General features: G+C 41.0%; 1 pseudogene and 1 gene segment (V, D, J or C); both read right to left on the reverse strand.

Moving 5' to 3' along the window:
• Positions 1–27,097, reverse strand: part of LOC127214216 (T-cell receptor beta-1 chain C region-like) — a 123,792-nt gene that overhangs the window by 46,210 nt on the left and 50,485 nt on the right.
• LOC127214219 (anionic trypsin-2-like) lies at positions 21,470–25,521 on the reverse strand (annotated as a pseudogene).

Raw genomic sequence — 27,097 nt, forward strand, 5'->3', positions numbered from 1 at the left:
ACACTTTCTTCCCTTTTGTTCTACGTTTACTCCATCACAAACTTCTAGCCTCCCTAACCTCACGAACGCAGTGCAACACAGGGCACCCCCCCTTTCTCTTCTATACTGATTTAAAAGCGCACACCTTAATGGATCCTCCCAATATCCGCTGGGGCATCTCACAGCCATGTCCCTCTGAGACATAAAGTAAAACAGCCGGGGCTTGCTTTGCTAGCCATTGTCTGTTCTCTTGGCCCCGAAAGAGAAGTGTGATATTGCCAAGCAATTGCTAATTGTGTTTGTGTGGGTGTATAAACTGGAAACCTTGTGGGATGGGAGAGACTTCTTTTACTTGTGCAAATGCATTCACACCCAGGCCCCACAGTGTGGGCGAAGATCACCCATTATGAGGGAGTTATGCCCAGTGGTTGATTGATACACTGTTGGAGGTTTTTGGGGGTGAATCCCGCTGTGGAAAATGAAGTGCTATGGCTTTACAAGGGTTTTACAGAAGTGACAGTGATTATTCAAAAGGCAAATATTCCCAACGCCCTGCAATGTGGTGTCCTCCGTTGGAATGTGTGGTCCCAGTTGGCCAGCCTGGTGATTTTGTGAGCTGAATTCTCACTGTGTGATCCTGTGGCCTGTAGCAGTTCTCTAGTAGAGCAGACCTGGTAGGATGAGAACGTGCATATTAAAGGGGGGTTAATTACAATGGGATACAGGCTATGGTTCAATCTATAGTTCAATCAAGGCTGTCTCTAGTCAAAAAAGCCAAGAATCCTACAGTGTTTCATTCCATGAGAACAAATGTCCCAGCATCTGCAGTGTGCAATTAATCCAAGAACTATGTGTTGAGTCTATGTTGGATTCCTGGCTTCTAATGCTGCAATAAAGCACCATGACCAAAAAGCAAGTTGGAGAAGAAAGCTATTATTTGACTTACACGTCTATTTAACTGTTAATCCTACAAGGAATTCAGGGCAGAAGATCAAGCAGGGTATTACCTAGAGCAGGAGCTGATGTAGAGGCCATGGAGAGGTGCTGATTACTGGCCTGTTTCTCATCTCATGGCTAGCTCAGCCAATTTTCCTGTAGAGCCCAGGACCACCAGCCCAGTGACATCATCACTCACAATGAACTGGCTCCTTCCCATTCCATTGCTAATGAAGAGAATGCCTTACAGGCTTGCCTACAAACTGATCTTATGGGATCATTTTTCTTTTTTATAATCGAGGTTCCCTCTCTGAGATGTCTTTAGCTTGTGTCGGGTTCACATAAAATTGTCCAGCATACCTCTCAAGAAGTAGATCTTAATACCAGTGAAGAAATTCGTCAGGATGTTATAAGATATGCACACCCGCCAGTGAGTAAGAAGTAACAAAAGAGCAAATGCTTCCTTCTTCATCGTCCTTGTAAATGGGTTGCCACTGCAAGGTGTGAGCCAGACCTAAACTGTTAGAAAATTTTCTCATTGGCCTATACAGCTGCATGGGTCTAGTTTTATTGACAACACGTGAAGTTAAATGTATGTGATTAGCCATCTGCACCCAACTGAACGTGGAGTTCAAGCCTCTAAGCTTTATTGTAAGTAATTATAAGTCCAAATGAGACATGTCTCTGTGGCATGGAGTAGTGTCAGGCCTGCAGACTGTTTCGTTCATTCTCTGTTTGCATCTTTGTACTCTTTAACAAGTTGTCACATCGAACCCCATTGTTTCTCTCTGTCAAGCTTCGGAATGCAGACAGCCATTTGTTAACCTGGCTGATAGTTTTCACTTGTGTCGTGGGGGAATCGCCAGTTTTACCACCTGACCTAGGAGTTCCAAATTACTCTCACCACTTTAAAACCCAGAGAGTTCTCATTTAGCTTCAGATATTGAATAAAACATTTGAATAAATAAAATCCCCAAATGGCCTAGGACATGAAAATTTCAAGGCATGCACAAACTATGTAGGCGAAGGACCACAGGTGCGATGGAAAAAATATATCTAAACTTATGTGATTACCAATGAGGAGCCTTGAGAGCAGAGATATTGACTAAGATTTCACAATTGGAAGGGAAGACACAAAGGATTTCTTCACTCTACAGAGTAGGGGAGTTGCAGGTGTCATATTCAGCAAGAAAATTTTGTTGGATAAAAATAGAGTGACATGAACCCAATAGTCGAGATTATAGGGGAACACATTCTTGATTGACAAAGTGGGAATAGAAAAGTAAAAGACACAATGTGTAAGGAAGGATGACTAAGGCGATCAGAGAAAATCAGAGAGTAGTTTAAATATGAAAACACCCACGTGAAGTCTATAAACTTCCACCTTCCCCCATACAGACATTCCAAAGAAACTCCAGTCCACAAGAACATGCCAGGAGCAATCTGGACTCCTCACTCCAAATACAGGAATACTCTTGTCCTCGGGTGGTCCCTTTCACACAGTGTGGCAAGAAGCGGTGTACTATCGTGGAGACCGAAAATTCTGTGTTCATGTTCTAGGAAGACACATGTCAAAAGGAAAATGGGTGACGATCTGATTTGATCGTCAGCGGAAATTTAGCTGCCACCTGCAGCCAGTCTCACATGCTCTAAAAGTTTCCGTAACTTTCTTTGGCCTTGGAGCAGCATGCCGGTTTTAGATAATTTCTCAGGTGAAAAGGAATCCATCCAAACAAATCTTTCTGAATGCCTCCCCTGAACATTATTGCAAAAGATTAAGGTATGGGAAGAGTCAGAAAAACTTGACAGAAATGGCAATATGACACCCATCCTCTTAGGAATGATCCAGGAGGAAATAAATTTGAAAAAAAAAAAAAGATGCAGAAGTGACAGCTCTGAGTGGCTACTTGGGCGTGTGAAGCTCATGTAGCCATGCCAGTAGTAGGACCGCAACGTATGCTATGAAGTTCACGTCTCCACTCCCTACAGCATCTTCTGTGTGTGTTGCAATTCCTCCACCTTCTAGTCGATTTGCCCCTCCAAGCCAATCGCCACCATTGTAGCTGAGTTTCGTCTACACTGCTGAGTTACGTCCAGAACCACAACTACTTTTCAGATTACTCAATCCTCATCTTACCCCTCATCTTACCTCCAACACCAGCTGTTTCATCCTCTACTCCAGGAGGATAAGGTTTTTCTTCACACACGAAAGTCTCCTGCTGCCAAGAAGGGGCAGGGACAAAGGTGACGTATGAATGATGGGAAAGGAAAACATTGTGTTAGCTCAGGAAGAAGTTCTGAGACCCTACCCCAACTTCAACAAGCAGCCTGCTTGCTCCTCAGGGTTACAAACACCTCCTTCAGTGATTTTCATTTTCGGCTAGCTTGAGTATACCACTGATTCTGGGTATTATGGGAGCATCGGATGAGTTCCACACATATCTAGCCCTGCCTTTCCAATTAACTGGAATACATGGACTCTATCTTCATCACAGCCGGCTCACATACCTCCTCTCCATCAGTCAGATGTGCCCTTTGGTACCCTACTTCCAAAAGCTGTAATTTCTCTCCCAGTCTTCACTTTCTCACATCCCCATGAGTCCACACTCTCCAAAAATGCTCTGTGAGATCCATGGGTGTGATCACCCATGGCCAGGAAGCTGCTCAAGGAGAGGTTTCACAAAATGAACCGGCAAGCAAGTAAACGGCTCTGGAAATCCTTCACCATAGATTCTGTTAAGGGAAGTGAGCCTGAAGGTACTTCAAAATTAATTCACCGAAGTCTCAAGCTTAGCAATTCTGATGGAAGTGTCTGGTGTATCTTATACATAGGGGTGTACGTTCCCAGACGACTATAATATTACCAGGCTGTAGTCAACGTTAATAACTTCTGTTATACTGCCCAGCTTCTGGGCACTCATTTGTTCTGCCAACTTTGCTTGGAAACACCTCTCTCTTCTGGCCTCATGGTACACATTTTAGCGATGTAAGGAACTAGGAACAATGCAGCCTATGTAACCTTGGCATTTTCCTATGTAGTTACATCAAATTGATACCCTAAAAAGTCACTTTTCTTGTGGCATAAAATCACGATGAATTTCAGAGTGAAGCAAGCAAGAGATTACAAAACTTACATGCAATTGGTTCCTACAAAAAAAAAAAATCCCACAAAGAATGTTCTTTGACTATTACTTATATATTTTCCTGGAGCCCAGAAGACCCCTGAGCCTTCTTGGAATAATATGACCTGTCCTGTAGTCCCTTCCACTGTGGAGCCTTGAATCCTGTGTTGTTTATGGGGGGCAGTGTGTTCCCTAATTTGTTTTAGTCATTCTGCTCAGAAGACAAAACTAAAACATTAGGAGGGTGGTACAGACCTGAGGTATCTACCTTCCTATATCTAAGGAGTTTGCTTTTCCTTTTATTTCCACCCTAGGGACCTTCAGTGATAACGACGACAAGCTCCTAGGAGGATGCACCTGTCAGGTGTTGTACTCTGGCCACCACTTCTATGGTGGCTTCATTGTCCATGCCCAGCGATTGGTGTCTGTGGTCACTGCCACAAGTCATAAGTCATGGTTCCCAGTCTTCAGTGCCCAGGGTTGGGGCATCTACACACCAGGCATCAATATGGGCAAGTGATAAAGTCGTAAGGGACAGGGGGAAGGCATATCGGAGAGAATTTTCTAATAGCAGCTGATACTTAGGGAATTTGGGTGAACATAGACTCAGTGTAAGATGTTTCAAGCACTGTAGAAAAGAAAAAAAAGACATAAAATAGGAAGAAGAATGTGCCCTTAATAAAGCATTCCTTCTCACTGTGTGTTGCAAAGAGAATTTTCCTTGATGGGGGCTGAAAACTAAACTTATCTGTGGGCATAAGGAGAAAATTTATTCTTAAACTGTTGACTCCACAACAGGGACATCAGAAACATACCACTCTGTAGCGACAGAATCATAGGAACCAAACTCAGTTTTCACAGGAATGGGTTCAGGTATCGTCTATGAAGGAGTCAGTTCTCATCGGAGACGTACATTCTTCATGTCAGAAAATGAGAGAGCGGTGTCTGTCATCTGCCCCTTTCATAGGATGAGTGAGGCAACCAGAACGCTCTTGTCAGAACATTTCTGTCTAGACCCTGACTATCATGCTCGACCTTTACACTAAATGATGCATAAACTTAAAAACCTTAATCTCATTCTGCAAAGACCGCTTTGTCAGCTATGAAATGCAGAATGATAGAATAAATACAAGGTCCATAGAAGAGTATAATATATGGCATAAAACACACACACACACACACACACACACACACACACACACACACACATTGAATTTGGACCAGGAGAATGTTTCAGAGAAAGATACAAAGGAATTTGTATCGTGGGATGAATAGCATAGGAATAGCACAGACTTTCAAATGCAGTATAAATAGATGGTTTGGTAAGTCTACATTACTCATCCCAGTTCAGAATATGAGGTGATGGTTATGATATTCAGTAGTCTTCTTAACATATAATTCCTGATAGCGTGGGGAAAGCTGATCTCAGGTGATAAATAGGAGCAGAATATATTAAATGGTTAAACTTCACACATTATCTAGAGAGCACAGTTGTGTCATCCCCTTCAATGTTTCTTTACAGCTAGCATCACAGTGAGAAGAACCAATCTGATCATCCCTCTGGAGAAAATGATTTTCCGTAGTCTATTGAGGGTCAGCTGGCCAGAATATGCTGGAATGTGCAAATACCAGGAAAAAAAAAACCTGACTTTTTCCTCCAATGCAGTAGTTTTATAAACATTTCACAGCATGAAAATAAAAAGGGATCCCGCTAACTACAGTATAGGAAATTCTCAAACTACTCAGGTTAACCATAATGAGATCCTAATTTTCTTCCCCTTGACTACGAGCATCAACATATGTGTCCCTGTGTAAGACATTGGTTCAGATGGTTGAGGAGTAATGGTAAGATAAGGCTCTCAGATGAAATGCCAGGTAAAATACAAATTTGGTGTTCATGCTCTTCCAATTTAGAAAAAAAAAATAGCAGGAGGGGACAGGTATTGAACTTGTCTCCTGGGAACCTCTGGCTTCCTCAGCAGTGGCTTTTTACATGGCACCTTTGACATATCTTTTGAAGACTTGAAATCATATACCAATTTTAGATAGTTTCTTGGGGAAAAATAATAAGTATTTTACTTATTAATTAGAAATAATTCATTTTTTTCTTTGTACAACACAAAAATAATTTTTAAAGAAAAACAAAGCTCCATGTGTAAGAAATATAGTACATGATTATTGCGTGAAATGTCTTGAAAAGGTATGAGGCATTTTAGGAATGGAATAGAAACAGAAATGGCCATGGACCATGGACCATTTATTGAAATTCAGAGTACAATGCTAAGTGCTTTGAGTATTAATTCTGTTGTGTAGCTGAACCAGTCATGCCAAGGATGCACACAGAAGATATTTAAGAGACCTCTCATGGTTGTTTTTCCAAGTACATTGTGGTATTCACTTCCTTCACCATTTTCCATGCTCAGTATGCAAAAACCAAACACAAGCTTGCGAACTCACTCTGATCAGCAACTCTAAAACACTTACTTTCTACATTTTAGAGAATTCAGTCGTGAAATGTCCTTGCTCTTGTCTCTCAACAACACTGATATTGGACTACCTAGAGAGTAATTAAATAGATCATATAATGATCCCTCAAATTGGCTTATAAAATTAAATGTAATTTCAAATATCATTTTCAATACTCTCCTTCTGGGCCAGTTAGGTTTCAATAAATTCCAAGGCTAAGCTTTAGTTGCTTTGTAAGAACTCACTCATGAATCTCCTACAGGAACATTAACTATGACTTGAGTCAGATAAAATAGCACCATTGAAATAAATATATAGAAAAAAAAAAAAAGAAAGAATTCCAGCACTCAGGATACAGAGGCAGGTAGATCCTTATGAGTTCAAGACGAGATCCAGAGTGAGATCCAGGACAGGCTCCAAAAAATACAGAGAAACCCTGACTCTCAAAAGACAAAATAGAAGAAGAAATAAGTATATAGAATACCAGAACCCTCCTATAATTTTAAGGTTGATTTCTGTTTATAATTCCCTGCCAATGTAGAAATCTCTCTACTACCATCAATTATCTGAATAAAAATCAGACCAACTGTCGTTCAAGGACTTCCTCAGAGCTAATCTAGAATATGGAACTGTATCTCAAATTGAATGTTCTAGAAGACAGGGAACTATTGATCTTTAACGCAGATTGCCAATACAGACATGAAGAAGCTGAAACTGGATTCACAAAAGCATGAACAGTGAGAGTCAAAGGTCAGGACAGAGAGGGATGGAGAATGTGGTATTGGCCTATCTCTGGAACACATTGACGAAGCTCCCACTCAAACTTCATCCCTCATACTTAAATAACTTGGTGTGTATGAGGCATGTTAGCAAGGAGAGTCAGTCCACAGTAGAATGCATGTCTATTTCTCCCATCATCATGGTGCTTAAGGCTCTAATTCTGATTACCAAAACTCTTGGATACAACCTTTGTATATGATGGTTTACACTAGAGATAAGAATCATCAGTTCACAGATATTAGATCCAGATACAATGTTTTTCTTCTCATGGGACTCTAGGTCCCTGAATACCCACCTAATGACCAATACCAAGTCTTCCTGAAAGTAAATGAAATCTTTTCTATGAAGTCTGGGTATGGCGAAAGACAACGTCCATTCTCTACCACCCCACATCATTATATCAGCCTGGGAAGGCCCAGCCACATAGACAGCCTATAGTTCTATTGTTTTGGTACCCTATCCTCATTTCAAGAATCAGCTGCACTCCTTACCTACACCAAGAAGAAAAGTTTCCTTATCACATGTTCCTCGCCCACTCACAGAGTGGACAAACAGAGCAGAGATGATGTAAGACTTGGGAAAGGGAAATCCACAGGTGTGCTTGTGTAGGAGCAGCTGGGGCCCTCCCCTCAGTACCTTCAGGGTATAAATGCACGCTCTGCCCAAGTACTTACTATCTTCTGCCACCATGAGTGCACTCCTGTTCCTTGCCCTTGTGGGAGCTGCTGGTAAGTTGTATGTCTTAACACAGGCCCTGCTCTTCCTTCTCCTAGAGGCCATGAATACATCCACCAAAGCTGCTCTTTTATTCTAACTATACTCCACTGTCCCATATCTTCCTAGAGCAACTCTGTCCCAATATTTTCTGGCTTCTGTACAAGCTTGACCTTTCCTACCCTTTCTACTGTTGTTTATTATGGGATCAAAGAGGCTAGAAATGGAAGGTATGTGGATGTTCTTTTAAATGAACCAAGAGACCTCTTGTTTGGGCATTACAATATTGGAATATTCCAGCCATGATTATCTTTATAGACGAATACTCCCAATATGAAAGTTGACAACCTCGTTATGTTGGAGAATATCTTAAAATAAATTAGGACCTTATGTGCCTGAAGCAAAGCAATCACTTTGTATTAGGAAGGAGTATATATATATATATATACTCCTTCCTAATACACACACACACACACACACACACACACACACACACACACACACATATATATATATATGTAGGTATGTTGAGCTCTACATATTCAGAATATTTTCTATGACAGTTTAACTATCCTAATCCCCTTAAGCTCTGTTAGCAACAAGGTGTCAAGGAATGATGAACATGAGATCAAAGCAAGTAGTGGATCAGACAACCCTCCTTGTGCCCCCTTCTTGTATGCTGAGCGCATCCTTGTCCTGTCCCTTGTACCCCATAAGAACACTGTCACCTAAAGAGTATCATTCTATTGTGTCTCCATAAGCCACCATAGGACTACCTTTTTGCCTTCAGTTACTATAGTCAATGACGGTTCCTAATTAGCTTAAGTTTGACCTAGTACTGAAGACTCCAGTTTCCAGCACCCTGTTGAATTGTCTTCTCTCTTCTTCTCTCTACTCAAGTTGCTTTCCCTGTTGATGATGATAAGATTGTTGGAGGACACACCTGCCAGGAGAATTCTGTCCCCTACCAGGTGTCTCTGAACTCTGGCTACCACTTCTGTGGAGGCTCCCTCATCAATGACCAATGGGTAGTGTCTGCAGCTCACTGCTACAAGACGTAAGTGATGGGCTCTGTATTTACAGAACACAAACTTGGTGTTTTCCAGGGGATGGGACTAGACCAGGCACCACTCAGGTTTATTAGGTAAATAGGAAGAGTCATAGAAGAGAGGTTGCAAACTGTAACTTCTTTCATGAGTTTAGAGAGAATAAGATACAGAATAGAAAGCTTATCATACCTCTGAAACATCCAAATTCAATCATTGATATTGATAACAAACACAAGGAAGTTTGATTTTAGGGTTCAAGAAACCAAAAAAAAGTTGCACAAAGACTTTTACAAATAGACCTGTAGCAGATAAATGCAGAGATCTCAGTGATTGTGAACAATCTATACACTTTTTAAAACTTCCTACCTCAATTCATTTCACTCTATTGAGTAAACTGAGTGTTGGTTTCTAAACTAGAGGGTGTGTCACCTGAACATACATCTGAATCTGCAGATTGCAATTAAGAAAGAAACCTAGAAAGTCAAAATTCACAGCAAATTTTGAGGTGCCATAGTTGCATAGACCAATTATTCTTTTTTGTTTGTTGGTTAGTTTTCATTGACAAAGGGGTTCTCTGTGTCTTAGAACACATTCTATAGACCTGCCTGACCCTGTGGCATAGATTTAGATGAGTCTGCCTCCTGAGTGTTGGGATTAAAGGCATGTGTAACCACTTTCCAGCTTTAGTCCAGTTTATTCTTATCCCAAATAGGATTAGACCTATCAGAATAAAGACTTGTTAGAGCAGAGGGTTTAATGTAGTTCATAATTTGCAAGTCCCAGAGGAACAGAAGCAGTAGGTTGATGAGCAGTCTCCAATGCAGTCGCTCTCTTCAGTTATGTTATCTGTCTATGAAGTAGAAAGGAATTGGAATTCACAGTGGTAATTTAATACAACACCTCTGCTACTTCTGTGATGTTAAACCAGGCCTCCTCCCCATTCCAGACTTACTCAACCAAAAGAGATCTGCAATGTCTAGGGCAATGGAGAGGAAGTTTCTACCATGTCTTTTCTTCCCGACAGCCGCATCCAAGTGAGAGTTGGGGAACACAACATCAATGTCCTTGAGGGCAATGAGCAGTTTGTCAGCGCTGCCAAGATCATCAAGCACCCCAGCTTTAGTTCGAAGACCCTGGACAACGACATCATGCTGATCAAGCTTGCTTCCCCTGTGACCCTCAATGCCCGAGTGGCCACTGTAGCTCTGCCCACCTCTTGTGCACCTGCTGGCACCCTGTGCCTCATCTCTGGCTGGGGCAACACATTGAGCTTTGGTGGTAAGTCACTTAATCTAATTTATCCACATCTTTTGAGAACTAAGCCAGATTCTAAACATAAACCATTGGCATTTAGGCTATAAATGCATTGCAAATACCCAATACACATAGGTTCTAAGGTGGACACAAGAGGTATTTTTACAATGAATGACCTGTTTCCAGAATTTAACAGGACAAATGCAGAATGTGCTTCTATTATTTCCAAGAAGGACATCAATAATGAATATTCTGGGATCTAATTTTCTTAAAGAAATATCCCCTCTCTCCAAATCTATTCAATATTGTAATTGAAGTTCTAGCTAGAGCAACGAGACAACAAAAGAATATCAAGTGGATACAAATTGGAAAAGAAGTCAAATTTTCACTTTTTGAAGATGATATGATAGTTTACATAAATGACCTGAAAAGATCTACCACAGAGCTTCTACAACTGATAAACACCTTTACTAAAGTGGCAGGATACAAGATTAACTCAAAGATAATTAGTAGTCCTTCTATTAGTAGATATCAATGGGCTGAGAAAGAAATCAGAGAAAAATCACCCTTCACAATTGCCACAAACAACATAAAACATATTGGGGTAACTATAACCATACAAGAGAAAGACTTGTATGACAAGAACTTTAACTATTTAAAGAAAGAATATATCAAAAAGTGGAAAGGTGTCCCATGCTCTCCGATAGGTAGGATCAACAGTAAAAATGTCAATCATACTAATGGGACTCTTCAGATTCAAGGAAGCCTCTTCAAAATCCCATCACAATTCTTCACAGGTTTTGAAAGAACAATACTCAACACTACATTGAATAACAAAAAAATCAGGATATCCAAAACAACCCTGTAAAATAAAGAAACTTCCAGAGGCATCACCATCCATGACTTCAAGCTGTACTGTAGAGCTATAGTAATGAAAACAGCTTGGTACTGGCAGAAAGGCAGATAGGTAGACCAATTGAATAGAATCAAAGAATCAGATATTAAACGGCATGCCTATTAATACCTGATTTTGACAAAGAAGCTAAAATTATACAATGAAAAAAAGAAAGCATCTCCAACAATGGTGCTGGCATAACTGGATGCTGACCTGTAGAAGACTGCAGATAGATCCATATCTATCACCATGCACAAAACTTAAGTCCAAATGGATCACAGACCTCCACATAAATCCAGCCACACTGAACCTATTAGACGATGGAGTGGAAGGTGCCCTTGAACATATTGGCATAGGAGACCATATCCTGAACATCTTTTATCTGGAAAATCTTAAAGAAAAACACAGAATTCCCCATCCCCAGGGTAACTCTAGTGGCACTGAGGTATTCAGTGGAATGTTTCAGGGTTCACAGAGTGGACAACACTGTGACATTGACCCCTATTTTGTTGAATTACATTTCCTTCTTCCCCTTTCCTCAAAGTGAACAACCCAGACCTGCTCCAATGCCTGGATGCCCCATTGCTGTCCCAGGCTGACTGTGAAGCCTCCTATCCGGGAAGAATCACCACGAACATGGTCTGTGCTGGCTTCCTGGAGGGAGGCAAGGATTCCTGCCAGGTGAATGGCTCCTTTTTGCTGTAAATACCGTATTTAATTAGAAGTGGGAGTGGGATGCCCGTGTGTATTTATGGATGAGGAAGTTTTGTGTAGAGGTTCCATGGGGATGTGAAAAAGAATATTCTGGATGTCATTTCAATGCCTTTGTGAAAACAGAGGATGGGATAACAAGTCGAGACACAGGGAGGCTAGAATAGCATATTCAGTCTAGAGTAAATGTGGTCCTTTTTCTACATGCCCCTTCCTTAAACACTGTATTCCTCCATCCCAGGGTGACTCTGGTGGCCCTGTGGTCTGCAATGGAGAGCTCCAGGGCATCGTCTCCTGGGGTTATGGCTGTGCTCTGAAGGGCAAACCTGGTGTGTACACCAGGGTCTGCAACTATGTTGACTGGATTCATAACACCATTGCTGCCAACTAAGAATCCTTAATCCCTCTGAAATCATTATGCCAATAAAGTGAATTCCTTACTTTCTGTGTCTTGGTCTGATCCCTTCTTTCCTCTTGTCTGTGGTGAGAAATACACATCCAACTGAGGTCATCTTTCTCTGCCCTTGAGATGTAGAGAACATCTTAGACCTCCAGACAGGTTTCATTGAATAGCAAGTACTCAGTAGTTGAAAAGAATAAAAAACAGTTCTAAATTAAGTAGTAGTAGAAACAGGTTTTCCATTTCTTTTAGAAAATCACATATCAGAAAGTAGATGTTAAAAAAAATCTTTCTACTTTTACGTTTCTGTAAATACTTCATGAACACATTCATAGATAAGAAATAAATGTCATGTATTTTTATGGGAGTTTTTCTATTTGGTTGCGATGAATCTTGAAGGTATTAACATTCATTCACCATCATGTATGGTAAGACTCTTGCCCGTACTGATTGTTGTGGGGACCACTTGTCCTAGAAAGCATATCTAGGACTGGTTCAAATCCCCGCAGGAATGACTCCCCTTACATCTCTTCCTTACATGAGTACAGCATTTCTTTCCATTTTTTCATGATACCACAATATGTATGCACCAGTCTGAGAACCACATAGACTGTCCCTTATAGAGTGATTATTACTGGAGTGCTAAAGCTAGAAAACGTAGGTAAAGAAGGCCCTGGCTTACAGCCCCCTTCACCAAGCCGATGACACATGTGGAGATTGCTTCTGCATCTCCTTTGTGTTCCCTCTGCTGCTTTGCATTTGCTCCTGGAGAAACACTGACAAACAGGAGGACATTGTGCTGTACACACATCGTCTGTGTAGATGCCGTGAAACAGCAGGGCCAAGAGTCTGAACTCACGGAAGACACACCCAAGTGTAAGACTTGTTTCTGTTTCCTCATCAGTAGATGTAACCTTGAACGAGCTCAATCATTTCTCCACATGCTACATTACAACCTATAAAATGATGAATTTTTTTCTTCTTGACACAACTTACTACTCTGAAACTCAGGTTGCCATCCAACTTCAATGGTCCTCCTGCCCACTTCTCCACGTGCTGAGATATGAACCTCCATATCTGAGTTTGACGCATAGTTATACTCACTTATATTTATTTTCTCACAGGAACAAGAAAAGTATTAAAACTTGAGATTGCCCTGGAGACTGGACTGATTTCCTGAGTCATCTTCCAGTGCTTTACTCTTGGATATTTTCTCTCTTCCTCCTCTTACAGCCTCCTTTGGAACTCCGTGTACTTTTCAAAAGGGCTTTTGTAATTTAAACAGTCTTTCATGACTTTGTTCTTTCCTTCCGTCTCCAGTGTCTCCCAGATACCCTCCCTCAAGTTCTCTCCTTGTCCTCTACCTACGTTTACAGTCTGTTTTTCTTTGATTGTATTTATTACATTGTGTGTATGTCTTCATGTGCGTGTGCATGTGTGTGTGCACATGTGTGTGTGTGTGTGCGCGTGCGCGCACAGATTTTTTAAATTTAAATTAGAAACCATCTTATTCCGCATGTCAATAACAGTTCCTTCCCTTCCTCCCTTGCCTCGCTCCTACCCCCAACTCACTCCACATCCACTCCGCAGGGAGAGTGAAGCCTTCCATGAGGGAATCATCAAAGTTTGCTATATCAGCTGGGTCAGGGCCCAGGCCCTCTCCCCGTGTGTCTAGGCTGAGAGAGTGTCCCTCCATGGGGAATGGGCTCCCAAAGCCCATTGGTACACTAGGGATAAATACTGGTTCTGCCCTCAGAGGCCCCATAGACTGCCCAGGCCTCTTAACTGTCACCCACATTCAGGGAACCTGGTTAGAGCCTATGCTGATTCCCCAGCTGTCAGATTTTTAACTGACAATGTCTTATAAACGTGAGGTGACCATAGGCTTCATGACAGCATAGGACTGTTGCTCCATTCTCTGTGGTCTTGCATAGAAACTTCTGGTATCATGAAAACTAGTCCTCAGACAGAAGCTCAGTTCAGCTTAAAAGTCTCTGGCCCTGTGTCTGAAATAATTGTGTCTTCAACAAAGGGACTTACCTTCTACCCATGGGGACAACTATAGGCAATAAGCAATAGCCTGTAATACTTCAGCAGTCTGTTGGACAACCCCAGAGGACAACTCAAAAAGGATATTTTCAAATGCAGGGTATTGGGTTTTTGTTAGATGGTTTGACTGTAGGGAGTATTACTAGACAAATAAATTATATGTGTGTTCCTCTCTCTCTCTCTCTCTCTCTCTCTCTCTGTGTCTCTCTCATGTATGTATGTATGTATGTGTACACCCCACTACATACACGTATTATCAGCTTTTAAGGTTTATTGTTATCATTATCATATTTTCAGATACCATTGCTTTTATTTTACCCTCCTGCCTCCTTCTGTGTTTATTTCCCTTGCCAGTCTCTTGCCTGTTACTTCTTCCATTTCCTGAATCAGACCTCTTCCTACTCTGCCTTCCTTCACTACTGCTCTCCCATATCCCTACCCTGGCAATGGCCCCTTCTGCTTTCCTAGCTGTTTTTCATTTCCATCTTATTCCAGGGTATGTACTCACATCTCAATAAGTGGAGCCAGGAGCCTCCAATGAGAGGAATATGTGTCATCTGGAGTCTGGGTGAACTCACTCCATATGTTCTTTTTTGTTGCCATTTACAATAGCCACAGATATAAAATATGTTGGGGTAACTCTAACCAAACAAGTGACAGAGCTCTATGACAAGAATTTTAAGTCTCTAAAGAAAGAAATTGAAGAAGACATCAGAAAATGGAAAGATCTCCCATGTTCTTGGATAGGTAGGATCAACATAATAAAAATGGCAATCTTACCAAAAGCAATCTACTTATTCTATTCAATTCCCATCAAAATCCCAACATAATTCTTCCCAGACCTTGAAAGCACATATACAACTTCTTATTAAAAAAATAGTGAAAATAATCCTGTACAAAAAAGGAAGCTCAAGAGGCATCACCATCCCTGACTTCAAACTCTACTATAGAGCTGCAGTAATGAAAACAGCTTGGCATTTGCATAATAACAGACACATTGACCAATGTAATTGGACTGAAGACTCTGAAAATCAACACACCCAGGACAACTCTTTTTTTGTAGAAGAAGCCAAAATTGTTCAATTAAAAAAAAAAAAAAGAAAGTATCTTCAACAAATTGTGCTGGTGTAACTGGATATCAACATGTACAAGACTGAAAATAAATCCATGACTCTCAACATGTACAAAACTCAAGTTCAAGTAGATCAAGTACCTCAACATAAATACAGTTACACTGAACCTAAGAGAAAGAAAGAGAGGAGTAGCTTTGAATGCATTGGCACAAGAGACCACTTCTTAAACATAACATCAGTGCCACAGACACTGAGAGCAACAATAAATAGATGGGACCTCCTAAATGGAAATGCTTCTGTAAGACAAAAGATATGGTAAATAAGACAACCAAACACCTCCAGAATGGGAAAAAAGTCTTCAACAATTCCACATCTGAGAGAAGACTGTTCTCAAAAATATATAAATAACTCAATAAACTAGGCAACAAAATAGAAAATACTTCAATTAAAAAATGGGGTACAGAAAGAAATAACCAGAAAATTCTGACCAGACAAATCTCAAATGGCCAAAAAACATTTAAGGAGCTGCTCAACATCCTTAATCACCAGGGAAATGCAAAACAAAATGACTCTGAGATATCATCTTACATGTGTTAGAATGTCCAACATCAAAAATACTGAGGACACAACTTATGCTGGAGAGGACGTGGAGTCAGCAGAACGCTCCTTCACTGCTGGTGCGAGTGCAGACTTGTACGGCCATTTTGGAAATCAGTATTGGTGTTTTCTGAAAAAGTTGGGAATCAATCTCACTCAAGATCCAGCAATACCATCTTGGGCATATATGCAAAGGATGCTCAATCATACAACAAGGACACTTGCTCAATAATATTCATAGCAGTATTATTAGTAATACTCGCAACCTGGAAACAACCTAGATGCCCCTCAACAGAAGAATGGATAAAGAAATGTGGTACATTACACAATGGACTATTACTCAGTTGTAAATACAATGGCATCATGAAATTTGCAGGCAAATGGATGGAACTAGACTTCCAAAACATACCACTCTGTAGCAACAGAATCATAGGAACCAAACTCAGTTTTCACAGGAATGGGTTCAGGTATGAAGGAGTCAGTTCTCATCAAAGACGTACATTCTTCATGTCAGAAAATGAGAGAGCGGTGTCTGTCATCTGCCCCTTTCATGGGATGAGTGAGGCAAGCAGAACGCTCTTGTCAGAACATTTCTGTCTAGACCCTGACTACCATGCTTGACCTTTACACTAAATGATGCATAAACTTAAAAACCTTAATCTCATTCTGCAAAGACCGCTTTGTCAGTTATGAAATGCAGAATGATAGAATAAATACAAGGTCCATAGAAGAGTATAATATATGGCATAAAATACAAACACAGGAAAATACCCACTGTCTTAAAAATTAAAATGTAATTATTTGACACATCAAACATTGAGTTGGGACTAGGAGATACAAAAATACAAAGAATATATTAGGATGAATAGTATAGCAATTGTCGGAACCTGTCTTTGTGGGCCTTCAGGAGGTTTCAACTGACTCGCCTGATTTGTATCAGAGATGAGGGGTATGGATTGAGAAAGGGCAGGTAAAGATGCTACAGAGACACAGGATAGAGTCAGAAGGGCAATCCAGTGAATATTGATGCTCCAAGTTTATTCTGCAACGTTCATAAGTATCCCAACCAAAAGGGGGACATGGCAGAAGACTTCTATTATCATGTGAAGAACAAACAGACTTTCTTCTCTTAATCCTCCAAGCATTTGGTAACCACAGCTGATATCTGGCCTTCAAGGTCAAGATTAAACACACCTGAGCCCAAGTAGGTTGTTATTTAGATAAGACATCTGCTACCAAGGCTGAAATATCCAAAGTAGCCAAGCCTTAGACCATTAGGTCTTTTGACTTACTAAGGACAGTTCTGAACTTTCTGACCTTGAGGAGAGGTGAAGTAGAGCTTTCTTTATGGGTCCCAACAAGGAATAGCACAGACTTTCAAATGGAGTGTGAATAGCTGGTTTGGTTAATCTACATTACTCATCTCAGTCCAGAATATGAGTTGATGGTTATGATCTACAGTTGTCTTAACATATGTTTCCTGATAGCTTGGAGAAAGCTGATCTCAAGTGATAAGTGGGAGCACAAAATACTAAATGTTTAAACCTCAAACACTATCTGTTGTCCTTTTGTTTTAATGATAAGATAAAGCTGGAGAAGGAGGTGAGGGGGTGCGTGTCCCTCGTGGGGGTTCCAAGGTAAGGGACCACGTGGGAGAGCATAGCCCATCCCATAGCAGGGGAGGGTGACCGAGGAGGAGGGAATACCACGCCAGGCAAACAGAGCTTTAACAAGCAGTTTCTTTAGAAAGGGGAGTGAGAGGCGACGAAAGAGACATAGAGGCACTGGGAACAGAAGAAAAGAGGAGAGAGAGAGGGAAAGAGGGAGGGAGAGAGAGAGAGAAAGCACAAACAGTAAAGAAAATAAAGAGCAAAGAGAAAGTAAGTAGGCGGGGTCTGTCTTTAAAGGGGTCCTTAACCCCTGCCTGCAGACTAGTGGAATCTAGGCTGACCAGAGTACTGCCTGAGTGCATTCTGCCAGGTGACAGGGGCAGGCCAAGTAGAAAGCAGGCCCTATATGGGACTGAGGTAGAGAATGTTACCTTAATTGCATGTTTATAAGTCTTAAAGTTAATTTGTATACACCCCCCTACACACACACACACACACACACACACACACACACACACACACACACACACTTCCTTCCTAATACAAAGGGACTATCACAGGCAAAAAAACAAAAACAAACAAACAAACAAACAAAAAAAACCCCAGAATTTTAATACGTCAATCTCCAGTATATTGAGATATTCAACTTTCAAATTGGGAGTATCCATCTCTAAAAACAGCCATTGCTGAGATAGCCCTAAGCTTTTGGGCGAAAGCTAGAGGCCACACGGTTCAATTCACAGAATCTCCAGATGCCGTCCATTTCTACCCTCTCTGATTGCATAACAAATGGCAGCAGATGGGGTAGGAAAGGAGAAGCTTACACAGAAACCAGAAAGTTTAAAAGCAGAACTAACTGCTGGAAGAAAAAGATGGCATTAGAGCACAGATAGAATTAAAAGCCAGCTTTGGTGGAAGGGTTCATGGCCTCTAGGAGAAAGAAGCATGGGACTGGGATTAAGACACAGGACTCAGGAGCAGCTCCCACGAGGCCCAGGAACAGGGCTGCACTCGTGGGGCAGAGCCTGCCTTTATTCCCACTGGAGGGAGAAGCGCGTACAGAGGGAAGGCACCACTGCACCTACACAAGCACACCTGTGCATTTGCCCTTCCCAGGCCTTACATTACATTTGCCCCTTTTCTACTCTGTGGGTGGGTGAGGACATGCATGAGGAAATTTTTCTTCTTGGTGTACTGAAGGAGAGCGGGTGATTCTTGAAGAGGCTGGGTTGCAGAAACAGTAGAAACATAGACTTTCTCTGAAGCTTGCCCTTCTGAGGGTGGCATAAAGAGGTTATGTAGTACAGAATGGTCCTGCTCCTAGATACACCCTGATTTCGTAGAATGGAATCCTTTTCACTCATTTTAAAGAAGACTTGGTATTAGTAAGCAGGTAGATATTCAGGAGCCTAGAGACATGTGAGAAGAAAATAATTGTATCTAGACCTAATGACAATGCACTCATGGTTCTTATCCCTACAACAATGCGTCATATAGAAAGGTTATTCTTGGGTCTTTGGAGTTAGAGTATGAAACAAGGTGATACCTTCCCTCTTGTTGAGCAGGTTTTGTAGTCCAATTCATGAGCTGTTGGCTGCTGCCAGGTTTGGCATCATAGCTAAAAATGTAAACAGCCTAAACTCCCTTCAACCTGGTGGGCAGATAGTGGCAGTGTGGGCCATGTACACTATGGAACACTATTTACCCATAAAGAAAAATTACTTTACAGGTAAATGAATCAAACACAAGGACAGAACATATGGAGTGAGGTCACCCAGACTCCAGACGACACATATTCCTCTCATTGGAGGCTCCTGGCTCCACTTATTGAGATGTGAGTACATACCCTGGAATAAGATGGAAATGAAAAACAGCTAGGAAAGCAGAAGGGGCCATTGCCAGGGTAGGGATATGGGAGAGCAGTAGTGAAGGAAAGCAGAGTAGGAAGAGGTCTGATTCGGGAAATGGAAGAAGTAACAGGCAAGAGACTGGCAAGGGAAATAAACACAGAAGGAGGCAGGAGGGTAAAATAAAAGCAATGGTATCTGAAAACATGATAATGATAACAATAAACCTTAAAAGCCGATAACACGTGTAAGGATGTATGTAGTGGGGTGTACACATACATACATACACACACATGAGAGAGACAGAGAGAGAGAGAGAGAGAGAGAGAGAGAGAGAGAGAGAGAGAGAGGAGAGAACGTTCCCTTATGAGTTGTTCATTGGAGATGTCCAAGAGACTCCTGAAATATTACAGGCTATTGCTTATTGCCTATGGTTGCCCCTAGAGTTGGAATTTAAGTCCCTTTGTTTAAGGCACTATGATTTCAGACACAGGGCCCAGAGGCTTTTGAGCTGAACTGTCCTGGGTGCCTTCTGTCTGAGGACTAGCTTTCATGATACCAGAAGTTTCTATGCAAGATCACAGCAGACAGAGCTATGGTCCTACCCAGACATGAAGCCTAGGATCACATCACTTTTATAAGACATTGCTGTTTAAAATCTCTTTGCACGCACACGTGCACACCCCACCCACAATGTAATAACTACAATAAAAAAGAGGCTGTAATTTGAGAGTAGAGGACACCTAGAGGACAGGCTTGAGGGAGGGTATCTGTGAGAGGCTGGAGGTGGAAAGGGAATACAAAGTCATGAAAGACTCTTTAAATTAAAAACGCTTTTTTTTTTAAAAGCATGAGGAGGTCAAAGGAGGATGTGAAGAGAGAAAATATCCATCAGAAATGAATGGGAAGGTGACTCAGGGGAAATCTACCCAACCTCTTTAGTGATCCCATATTTTAAAACTAACCTCTGACCTCAAATTTCAATACTTTTCTCATTCCTGTGAGAAAATAAATATAAGTTAGTATAATTATACGTCAAACTCAGATATGGAGGTTCATATCTCAGCACGTGGAGAAGTGGGCAGGAGGACCACTGAAGTTGGATGGCAACCTGAGATTCAGAGTAGTAAGTTGTGTCAAGAAGAAAAAAATTCATCATTTTATAGGTTGTAATGTAGCATGTGGAGAAATGATTGAGCTCGTTCAAGGTTACATCTACTGATGAGGAAACAGAAACAAGTCTTACACTTGGGTGTGTCTTCCGTGAGTTCAGACTCTTGGCCCTGCTGTTTCACGGCATCTACACAGATGATGTGTGTAATAATCACTCTATAAGGGACAGTCTATGTCGTTCTCAGACTGGTGCATACATATTGTGGCATCATGAAAAAATGGAAAAAAATGGAAAGAAATGGAAAGAAATGCTGTACTCATGTAAGGAAGAGATGTAATGGGAGCTGTTCCTGCGGGGATTTGAACCAGTCCTAGATATGCTTTCTAGGACAAGTGGTTCTCACAACAATCAGTACGGGCAAGAGTCTTAACATACATGATGGTGAATGAATGTTAATACCTTCAAGATTCATCGCAACCAAATAGAAAAATTCCCATAAAAATACATGACATTTATTTCTTATCTATGAATGTGTTCATGAAGTACTTAAAAATCACACAGAAACGTAAAAGTAGAAATATTTTTTTTAACATCTACTTTCTGATATGTGATTTTCTAAAAGAAATGGAAAACCTGTTTCTACTACTACTTAATTTAGAACTGTTTTTTATTCTTTTCAACTACTGAGTACTTGCTATTCAATGAAACCTGTCTGGAGGTCTAAGATGCTCTCTACATCTCAAGGGCAGAGAAAGATGACCTCAGTTGGATGTGTATTTCTCACAGACAAGAGGAAAGAAGGGATCAGACCAAGACACAGAAAGTAAGGAATTCACTTTATTGACATAATGATTTCAGAGGGATTAAGGATTCTTAGTTGGCAGCAATGGTGTTATGAATCCAGTCAACATAGTTGCAGACCTGGTGTACACACCAGGTTTGCCCTTCAGAGCACAGCCATAACCCCAGGAGACGATGCCCTGGAGCTCTCCATTGCAGACCACAGGGCCACCAGAGTCACCCTGGGATGGAGGAATACAGTGTTTAAGGAAGGGGCATGTAGAAAAAGGACCACATTTACTCTGGACTGAATATGCTATTCTAGCCTCCCTGTGTCTCGACTTGTTATCCCATCCTCTGTTTTCACAAAGGCATTGAAATGACATCCAGAATATTCTTTTTCACATCCCCATGGAACCTCTACACAAAACTTCCTCATCCATAAATACACACGGGCATCCCACTCCCACTTCTAATTAAATACGGTATTTACAGCAAAAGGAGCCATTCACCTGGCAGGAATCCTTGCCTTCCTCCAGGAAGCCAGCACAGACCATGTTCGTGGTGATTCTTCCCGGATAGGAGGCTTCACAGTCAGCCTGGGACAGCAATGGGGCATCCAGGCATTGGAGCAGGTCTGGGTTGTTCACTTTGAGGAAAGGGGAAGAAGGAAATGTAATTCAGACAAAATAGGGGTCAATGTCACAGTGGTGTCCACTCTGTGAACCCTGAAACTTTCCACTGAATACCTCAGTGCCACTAGAGTTACCCTGGGGATGGGGAATTCCGTGTTTTTCTTTAAGATTTTCCAGATAAAAGATGTTCAGGATATGGTCTCCTATGCCAATATGTTCAAGGGCACCTTCCACTCTATCGTCTAATAGGTTCAGTGTGGCTGGATTTATGTTGAGGTCTGTGATCCATTTGGACTTAAGTTTTGTGCATAGTCATAGATATGGATCTATCTGCAGTCTTCTACATGTCAGCATCCAGTTATGCCAGCACCATTGTTGGAGATGCTTTCTTTTTCTACCAGTGTATAATTTTAGATTTTTGTAAAAAATCAGGTGTTCATAGGTGTGTGGGTTTATATCGAGGTCTATGATTTGATTTCATTGGTCCACCTGTCTTTTTTTCTGCCAATACCAAGCTGTTTTCAGGACTATAACTCTATAGTAGAGCTTGAAGTCAGGGATGGCGATACCTCTGGAGTTCCTTTATTGTACAGGGTTGTTTTGGCTATCCTGGGTCAATTGGGTTTCCATATAAAGTTGAGTATTTTTCTTTCAAGATCTGTGAAGAATTGTCACAGTATTTTGATGAGGATTGCATTGAATCTGTAGATTGCTTTTTGTCAGATTGCCATTTTTACTGTGTTGATTCTACCTATCCAAGAGCATGAGAGATCTTTCCATTTTCTGATATCTTCATTAATTGCTTTCATTAAAGACTTATAGTTATTGTCATACTGGTATTTATTTTGTTTGGTTAGAGTTACCCCAAGATACTTTATGTTGTTTGTGGCTATTATGAAGGGTGATGTTTCTCTGATTTCTTTCTCAGCCCATTTATCATCTATAGACAGGAGGGCTACTTTTTTTTCTTAATCTTATATTCTGACACATTACTGAAAGAGTTTATCAGTTGTAGAAGTTCTGTGTTAGATTTTTTCCAGGTCATTTATGTAAACTATGATATTATCTGTAAATTGATTGACTTCTTTTCCTAGTCATACCCCCTAGATTTCCTTTGATTGTCTTACTGTTCTAGCTAGTACTTCAAGTACAATATTGATAGATAAGAGAATGAAGGTTTTTCAAGAAAATTAGATCCCATAATATTCATTATTCATGTCCTTCTTGGAAGTAATAATAGCACATTCTGTATTAGTCCTGTGTACATTCTGGGAAACAGATCATTCTTTGTACAACTACCTCTTGTGCCTACCTTAGAACCTGTGTGTATTGGGTACTTGTAGAACATTTATACCCTAGAAGCCAATGGTTTATATTTAGAATCTGGCTTAGTTCTCAAAAGATGTGGATAAATTACATTAAGTGTCTTACCACCAAAGCTCAATGTATCGCCCCAACCAGAGATGAAGCACTGAGTGCCAGCAGGTGCACAGGAGGTGGGTAGAGCTACAGTGGCCACTTGGCTATTGATGGTCAAAAGGGAAGCAAGCTTGATCAGCATGATGTCATTGTCAAGGATCCTCGAACTAAAGCTGGGGTGCCTGATGATCTTGGCAGTGCTGACAAACTGTTCATTGCCCTCAAGGACTTTGAAGTTTTGTTCCCCAACTCTCACTTGGATGTGGCTGTCGGGAAGAAAAGACATGGTAGAAACTTCCTCTCCATTGCCCTAGACATTGCAGATCTCTTTTGGTTGAGTAAGTCTGGAATGGGGAGGAGGCCTGGTTTAACATCACAGAAGTAGCAGAGGTGTTGTATTAAATTACCACTGTGAATTCCAATTCCTTTCTACTTCACAGACAGATAACATAACTGAAGAGAGGGACTGCATTGGAGACTGCTCATCAACCTACTGCTTCTGTTCCTCTGGGACTTGCAAAGTATGAACTACATTAAACCCTCTGCTAATCCTATTTGGGATAAGAATAAACTGGACTAAAGCTGGGAAGTGGTTACACATGCCTTTAATCCCAACACTCAGGAGGCAGAGACAGGAAGATCTCTGAGACAAGGGTATCAAGTTCTATAGAGTTTGTTCTGGAATAGTCAAGGTTAAAATGAAAAACCCATCTCAATGAAAACAAACAAACAAACAAGCAAGCAAACAAGAATACTTAGTCCATGGAACTATGGCATTCACAACTTGCTGTGAATTTGACTTTCCGAATTTCTTTCTTAATTACAATCTGATGATTCAGATGTATTTTCAAGTGACACACCCTCTAGTATAGAAACCAACACTCAGTTTACTCCATAGAGAGAAAAGAGTTGAGACAGGACATTTTAAAAATCTTACACACACTTACACACAATCACTAAGATCACTTCATTTATCTCTCTGTTAAAGGACCCAGCATAACTATTTGTGAAAGTTTTTGTGGCACTTCATTTCGATTCCTTAAACCTGTAGTCAAGCTTCCTTGTGTTTGTTATCAATATCCCTGATTGACTTTGGATGTTCCAGGGGTTTGAAAGGCTTCCTATTCTGTATCCTTACTCTCTCCAAACTCTTGACAGAAGTTGCAGTCTACCATCTCTCTTCTCTGACTCTTCCAATTCACCTAATAAAACTGGTGCCTGATCTAATCCCATCCCCTTGGAAACATCAAGTGTGTGTTCTGTAAATACAGGGCCCATCACTTACTTCTTGTAGCAGTGAGCTGCAGACACTACCCATTGGTCATTGATGAGGGAGCCTCCACAGAAGTGGTAGCCAAAGTTCAGAGACACCTGGTAGGGGACAGAATTTTCCTCGCAGATGTATCCTCCAACTATCTTATCATCATCAATAGGGAAAGCAACTTTAGTAAAGAGAAGAGAGAAGACAACTCATCAGGGTGCTGGAAAGTGGAGCCCTCAGTCCTATGTCAAACTTAAGCTAATTGGGAACCCTTACTGAGTACAATAACTGAATGCAGAAAGGTTAATAGTAGGCCCAGGCGGCTTAGGTTCTTAGATGTATGTATGTATGTATGTATGTATGTATGTATGTATGTATGAGAAATGTCTTTTAATACAAAATGAGTGTTCCAGACAAGAAAGGTCAGTATTTGAAGACATTCGTTTCCAGTGTAAGGAGGTTTTCAACTTTGGCATTGGAAGTTTTCATATATGATAGTCATGGCTGAGATATTGCAAAACTGTCATGCAAAAGCAGGAGGCCTCCTAGTTCATTTCATGGAACCTCCTTATGCCTTCCATTTCTAGAGTCTTTGATCCCATAATAAACAACAGTAGAAAGGGTAGGAAAGGTCAAGCGTGTACAGAACCTAGAAAATGTTGGGACAGAGTTGCTTTAGGAGGGTATGGGACAGTGGAGTATAGTTAGAATAAAAGAGCAGCTTTGGTGGATGTGTTCACGGCCTCTAGGGGAAAGAAGACCAGGACCTGGGTAAAAGCATGAAACTCAGTAGCAGCTGCCACAAGGGCAAGGAACAGGAGTTTACTCATGGTGGCAGAACACAGTAAGTACTTGGGCAGAGGCTGCATTTATATCCTGCTGGGGGTAGAAGCACGCACTGAGGGGAGGGCCCCAGCTGCTCCTACACAAGCACACCTGTGGATTTCCCTTTCCCAAGTCTTACATCATCTCTGCTCTGTTTGTCCACTCTGTGGTTGAGTGAGGAACATGAGATAAGGAAACTTTTCTTCTTGGTGTAGGTAAGGAGTGCAGCTGATTCTTGAAATGAGGATAGGGTACCAAAACAATAGAACTATAGGCTGTCTATGTGGCTGGGCCTTCCCAGGCTGATATAATGATGTGGGGTGGTAGAGAATGGACGTTGTCTTTCACCATACCCAGACTTCATAGAAAAGATTTCATTTTCTTTCAGGAAGACTTGGTACTGGTCATTAGGTGGGTATTCAGGGACCTAGAGTCCCATGAGAAGAAAAACATTGTATCTGGATCTAATATCTGTAAGCTGTGATTCTTATCTCTAGTGTAAACCATCATATAGAAAGGCTGTATCCAAGAGTTTTGGTAATCAGAATTAGAGCCTTAAGCACCATGATGATGGGAGAAATAGACATGCATTCTACTGTGGACTGACTCTCCTTGCTAACATGCCTCATACACACCAAGTTATTTAAGTATGAGGGATGAAGTTTGAGTGGGAGCTTTGTCAATGTGTTCCAGAGATAGGCCAATACCACATTCTCCATCCCTCTCTGTCCTGACCTTTGACTCTCACTGTTCATGATTTTTGTGGATCCAGATTCAGCATCTTCATGGTTGTATTAGCAATCTGCATTAAAGATCTTCTAGAAGCAGGCAGTTTGAGTCAGGAGTCCATGTTTCAGATTAGACCATAGAAAGACCTTGACTGATGGTCTGTCTTATTTCTGTTCATAGGAAACTTTCCTGTAGAAGATTCATGAATGAGTTCTCGGAAAACCACTAAGTCCCAACCTGAAATTTATTGTTAAGAAGGAATGTAATAAAAAGTGTTACGTGAGGTCATATTTAATAGCATATAACTTGAGGAACCCTGTTATAGGTTCTATTTACTTTCTAGTTAGTGTGATGTCAGTGTTGTTGAGGGACTAAAAAGAGCATTTTTTTTTTTTTTGTGAAATTCTCCAAATTGTAGAAAGTAAATGTTCTAGAGTTTGTGGTTAGAGTGGCAATGTCTGAGATTAGGATCTTGGGATTGGTTTTGACAAACCAAGCGTGGAGAATGGTGAAGGAAATGGATATCAGGATGTACTGGGGTAAAACCCTTGTGAGGCCTGGTAAAGACCTTCTGTGCATGTCCCTGGCATGACTGGCTCAGAGACTCAACAGAATCGGTACTCGGAGCTCTTACTTTTGTACTCTGAATGTCAATAAGCGACTCATGGGGTCAGGCCTCAGTGGAGAACAGTTCTATTTTTACACTATCTCACAGGTTTTCCAGACATATCACACAACAGTACTGCACTATATTTCTTATGTATGGAGCCTTGCTTTCCTTTTAAAAACTGTTGTGTGATGAAGAATGAAGAAAGGAATTCTCTCTAAATAATAAGGAAGTTACATTGACTC

Source organism: Phodopus roborovskii, unplaced genomic scaffold (genome assembly GCF_943737965.1).
Source record: "Phodopus roborovskii unplaced genomic scaffold, PHOROB, whole genome shotgun sequence".
NCBI classification, from domain to species: domain Eukaryota; kingdom Metazoa; phylum Chordata; class Mammalia; order Rodentia; family Cricetidae; genus Phodopus; species Phodopus roborovskii.